This window comes from Apis florea, unplaced genomic scaffold (genome assembly GCF_048593485.1).
Source record: "Apis florea isolate Af1SG1 unplaced genomic scaffold, ASM4859348v1 contig_3203_pilon, whole genome shotgun sequence".
Lineage (NCBI taxonomy): Eukaryota > Metazoa > Arthropoda > Insecta > Hymenoptera > Apidae > Apis > Apis florea.
The window spans coordinates 2,846,448-2,852,210 of record NW_028256723.1 but is presented as its reverse complement, the minus strand read 5'-3'; the positions used below and the strand labels follow the sequence as shown (position 1 = coordinate 2,852,210).

Here is a 5,763-nt window from a genome sequence, read left to right as displayed (position 1 = left end):
CACGGGTTACGAGAACCATTATAATTAGCGGCTAAAGCTAGTTAATTTCGAATGAAACTTGTTTAAACTTCTTTGAACTTTCCTCTCCCGTTTTTCGTTCATTACTTTTTACGCGCTACAATTTCTCCACAATGAAATTTTTCACGATCTTGCTAATATTTTACTTGTTGCCATTCCCTCCAACAATTCATCTTCATTCTCAATTTTTAGAATTTAATTCTCGCAAAATTGCGCGATATATGATATAATCATCGTAATAAATATCCATTGACACGTTATAAATCTTACTTTATTTTACGTATTTTACTTGGAATTAAAACAGGACAATCTTTCTTTTTTCAAATTGCGATCTTCATATTATTACTATTATTATTACATCATCGCATTAACTCGTAAAAGAAAAATCATTCTTGACAGGATCGACGAATAATAGGACGAGGAACGATAATCAAACGCTTTGTCTTCCATCCACCGTGAAGTAAGATATAACCTGGGACGACAAGGTTCACGGCCATTTGTTATCTAGAAGGCCGGTATCGACCATCGAGAACCTATTGAACCACAATGTACAGCCACACGGAGTAAGAAGCAACACGGAGGTGCAAATTTGTCGGCTATGAGATTATCGAAGATAGGTGTGTTTATCGCGAGAACGTTTAACTCGACCGTAGTTAGTTTTTAGAAAAAGTTTCTCGGGCAGTTCATTCGATTTTTATGTTCCTTAATTTTTTTTTCGAAAGCGACTAGCAAGAGTTAAACTTGCCGAGAATGAAATTATCAAAGTTTTATAGATGGCTCGTAGAACGTTGTAAATGAAAATTCGTTGGGGATAAAGTTTGAAATTCGATAATGCGATAAGATAACACGAAGAATTAAAAATAAAAGTTGCGAAAAATTGAAAATAATTTTTGTTCTCTGATATTGTACCTGCAAGATTAGTATTAAATGTACAATTTTGTTAGACGTAGTTAGATCTCTCTTATATTCGTGGAATCAAGATTATGTCACAAACAGTGAATTAACGAAGTTGGATCGTTAAGAGGGGCAACGTTGAAAGCTGGAGCACGTTCTCGGTCGTTAATTGTAAAACGCTGATCCTGGAAATCATAAAATTGCAGGCACGCGAAATTTCGGGTTCATCGGAATATATCAAACTAAGATCCATACCTTGTGTCTAAAATATGTCTTCAATGGACGTTGGAATTTTCGATATCAAAAGGGATAAATTAAATATCCATTAGATAAAATTGAAAATTGATTTCTTCTCTTTCGCAAAATTTATATAATTCACGCAAATGATATAATTTTACAAGTTAATAAATTTTCCACGAAGATAATTTCAATTGAAAATGATCACGATTTCAAATAATTCGAGGATTAAAGGGATAAAACGAAGGATGGCAGAAATGCGACGAGAAGAAGTTTCAAATGCAAACGTAAAGAAATGGCAAGAACAATCGACAAAAATCGATTAAATGATCGATTCAAATATTGATTCAACTTCACTGAGTTATAAAAGTTGTCCCCCTCCCACGGTGTAGAAACTTTTCGAAACAATTGATGATATCCCGCGAATTCTCGTTAACCCGAATAAACTTTTATTTCTCATTTGTTGTCCCGTTCATTTAAAAAGAATCGAAGAGTAATTAATAATTATTCTTCCTTATTAAACCAAGAAGAAGATTTTTTTTCAACGATTCGTTTTCACGATTTTTCGATCATTAATTCATTCGTCATCGCTGATCTTTCACTTTCTTCTCACAATTCTTCGATTCGTTGAAAATGTTTATTCACGCGGTAAAAAACGAGTATAATTAATGATAATTGTAAAATAAATTTCTTTACAAATAATCAAGTAATATATTGTTGAATACTTACACCTTGTTCCAACTTCGATTCATCATACCCACGCCCTCACGTTAAACGATAAATCGTTTCCTAGCTCATAACGTGTTACTTCCGTGAATCGTATCCGATGAATTTACAATCCCCTCGTGTTTTATCTTCTCAACGTATGAAGTGAGCCGGAACATCGTTTAAACCGCGAGATTACCGTGTAATAATTCAAAGACATTTATTTCTCTATAAATCAATAATGATCGTCAATAATAATACGATGGTTTTCCGATCGAAAAACAAACAGAAGAGAGCAACATCTTGGGCTATTTATCAACGCGTAATCGGTTTTTTCCGCGATCAATGGACCAAATTTTTCCACCCTACGTGGATCCTACTCAATAATTCAAAATCGAATAAACGAGCGATTTTTAATCGTTTTTTGGGATCCAAGCACCATTCACGCGATCGTGAATACCTACTCGATATCGACTTGATGAATCATTGAATCGTTTGTTATATCGCTCGACGAATATTTCATGAGAGAAATTGGAGACTTTTGATTAAACTTCGCCACAGTGTTAGAGGAAGATATATCGAAGTATACGCGATAAAAAAAAAAAAAATAAAAAAAGAAATTTCGATGATGAAAGTTACAAAATTTACAAACACGTCTATACAAGAATAAACAATTCAAGATTAATCTGATCACGACGTTTAACGTTCGAAGGCCTGAAAAAATTTATAAAATTTATAATGCATTATAAAAAAAGAAAATAATAAATAAAATAGATAAAAAATTAACGAGCAATAAATTTGCTCTCCAAACGATACTCCAACTCGTACAAACGATTGAAAATTGACAAAATATAACGTGTAAGATAAATTACTTTTTTCGGAACACTGTTCGAATTAAGCTGGCTGACACACAAGACGGGGGTTAAAACGAGGCCGAATAAATTCCAGAGGCGCGTGTTTAGGGGCGGCAAAGAAGCGGAATTTACTATGGGTTAGCGTTATCTGACGCCGCTAAAACTGCCGCTATGCAACAAAGAATTCCAAGCGTTTATATCTGGGGGAGGGGATGGAGCGTTGATTCGGCCTGCCCGTTCTTACGCTTATCTGCTAATTCTTTCATACGAAACGTTTCTTTTCTTATCCGCAATGTACACCACGAGATATTTCTCGGCCGGTGATAGCGACATAACGCCGGATTCAACGCTCTCTCTCTCTCTCTCGAGGAGATACACGACCCGATGGATCGGGGAATCCTGTTTCCCTTTTTCACCCCTAATAAATGCCCTCGGCTGCGACCTCGTGTTAGGCATGACAGCGAACGCATCACGGAAGCGGACTGTATAACGGCTTATCTCGGTGTAACGCGATATACACGGTCGATTGCTTAATACAAGTGGCTGGGATAGTTCGTATTCGTGTTTTGATGGGGGTGTTTTGAGGGGGGGGAAAAAATCGCGTTGGACTTTGAGAAGGGAGTTTGTCGAATGAAGCGATAATTGGATTTTGGATTTGGAATTTTAATTATTAATATAATTGAACGCTCAAAAATTTCGTGGAAAGTTGTTGATTAAATTTCAATTTTCGAGTTAATAAAAATTTTCCTACTTCTGTCAATTTTTATTTAAAAAAAAAAAAAAAAAAAATGGATTCAAGTCTCGTAATTTAATATTTTCATTATTGTCGTTGCTTTGGGAGAGAAGTAGTTTTTTTTATTATTTGGAATTTTAATACGCGTTTAATTCTGACAGATCCTTGGATGATGGAAATAATTACTTCGAGAATTCACGATATTCGAATTATCGATAATTAATAATTATAAAAATTCCAATTAAATAATATACATTTTAAATAATCAGATTAATAATTTCAGCCATCCCTACAAAACCGTATAATCTTTCCATCCTTAAAAAAACCACAATTTAACGATCAGTTAAACATCGAATATCGAGAACATTGTAAACGCGCATTATCGACAAATAGCGTAACAATCCCCAAATGCACAATTTTATTTTCATATCGAGCGTTTGAGAAATTCGTTTCATAAAACGAAAATAATTCGTATTTTCAAAGCATAAAATTTCGTGAATTGGCACGAAACATGAAAAGCCCCAACGGAGGGTTCGTGCGCAACGCAAGAATCGATCCGAATTATTTTCAATTATCGCGACCTTTGACAAATTCTACATTCGCAAATCGAACTCGATCCCAATTTCCCCTACTATTTCCCCCATGGAAATATCCATATCCACGCATCTTGTGCATACCCGCAATGTGTCACGTGGCTCGCGTGCCACGCTTCCACTTGGTTTGTATCGAACCACGACCCGTTTCCAACTTTTAAGGCCGAATCACGAAGGGAATGGGGAGGGGGAGAGGGGGCCAACACAGTGAATTTAAACGCGACGCGAAGGAACGGCTTCGAACGAAGGCAGATCGTGGCCGGATAAAGATATCGGATTAAAGCGATGGGGTGGTGCCGGTGAAGAAATAAGGTGCGCCGGATTTTATGGAGGTTTTACTTGTTGCTGAAGGGGGGAGGGCAAGTCGTGAGTTGCGGATAAGCGGGTTCGAGGAGTCAGTCCTCGTCCCATCGCGTACGTGAGATAGGGAGGAAGACATGGGAAGATAGGGAGGAAGGTGGAATCGGTAGATTATCACGTTACAGCCACGTTCTTCGCGAGTGGAAAGAGAGAGAATTTGCGGAAGATTTATACTTGGAGATGCGAACGTTGTAATATGCGCGATGTAATTATAAATTTGCAGTTTTCCACAGTCGAACGAAGCTATTTTTATACTTTTAAATTCGTGATCGGTTGTATTTTGTAATAACAAATTTAATTCTGAGCTATAAGTCGTTTGCAAGCTTCGTATCTCTCGAGACGAGGAAATACGTTTGCGCAATATCTACGTATATATGTATCTCTTTATATTATCGGATATATATAAAGAATTTAATATTCAAGGGAAACTTTTCAATTTCCAAACCAAATATTACGGAAGAGAAATTCTTTAAATTCTCAGGTTTATCGATTGCTCGCGAACAGTTAATCCGGAAAAGAAAAACACGTATGTACGTGAAAGAAACCGGTATTCCGTAGCTATCCCATCATTGTGGAATATGATCCACGTCACCGTAAGAAGGCGGCTCAACGAAACCGAGAAGGAAAGCAATATTTCAAAGGTTAAAGACGTAGGAGGGAAGGATCTGCGAAATCTTGCGTCGCTCAAGGAACAAGACATTATGTAAAAGAGACGCCATAGGAAGACGAATAGCGTCGCTTGGCCAGGGCATTAATCTCGATTGATGCATGGAAAGTTTAGTGTTCACGCCGGAAATCGGATCGGTAGCTAAAGGGGCGTAGATGGGGCGAGACCATCCCCCTTGCGGATCCTCCACTTGCGTGTAATATATTTTTATCACGTTTCCAGACGCGGCTGCACGAGCTTTCCTCCTCTAAATCATTTTTTATGATCGCCCTGCAGAAGCGGAATATTTGTCAGAACGAAGGGGCGAGGTCCTTTAAATTTGCCGAAAAGTCGGAGATGCGGGGCGCGCTTCTATTCTCTCTGTCTACTTTTGGGCTCCACGACTCCCAAGAGGATGGCCTTGGACGCGACTCCTTGAAATGAAATTCTGACTAGTGCCCGGGATCAGTCGTAAATCGAGCTGCATATACCGATAGACACACACGCTCAAAGATATATCGAAGTGAACCGATAAAAACGGTTGCGAATGGTTAATCTGGATCGAGTTTTGTAATTGGCTATTGATGACACACGGTGTATTATACGTGCGCACGTAACGCGTGTAAACACGTGTAGTTTATTTAACGAATATATCCACTTTTTCAGAAATTTTACTTTTCACGAATAATATTTTTGACATTTAATATGTGCGTACTTTAGGTT

At 37.5% G+C, this 5,763-nt stretch overlaps 1 long non-coding RNA gene across 1 annotated transcript; it reads right to left on the bottom strand.

The window, feature by feature from the left end:
• Window positions 1-271: 271 nt before the first annotated feature.
• LOC147657144 (uncharacterized) lies at window positions 272-1,473 on the bottom strand. The gene is made up of 2 exons (XR_015292834.1): window positions 1,168-1,473; window positions 272-1,097 (listed from the first exon to the last, which is right to left on the bottom strand). It is a non-coding gene; the product is annotated as an uncharacterized LOC147657144 (long non-coding RNA).
• Window positions 1,474-5,763: the final 4,290 nt, after the last annotated feature.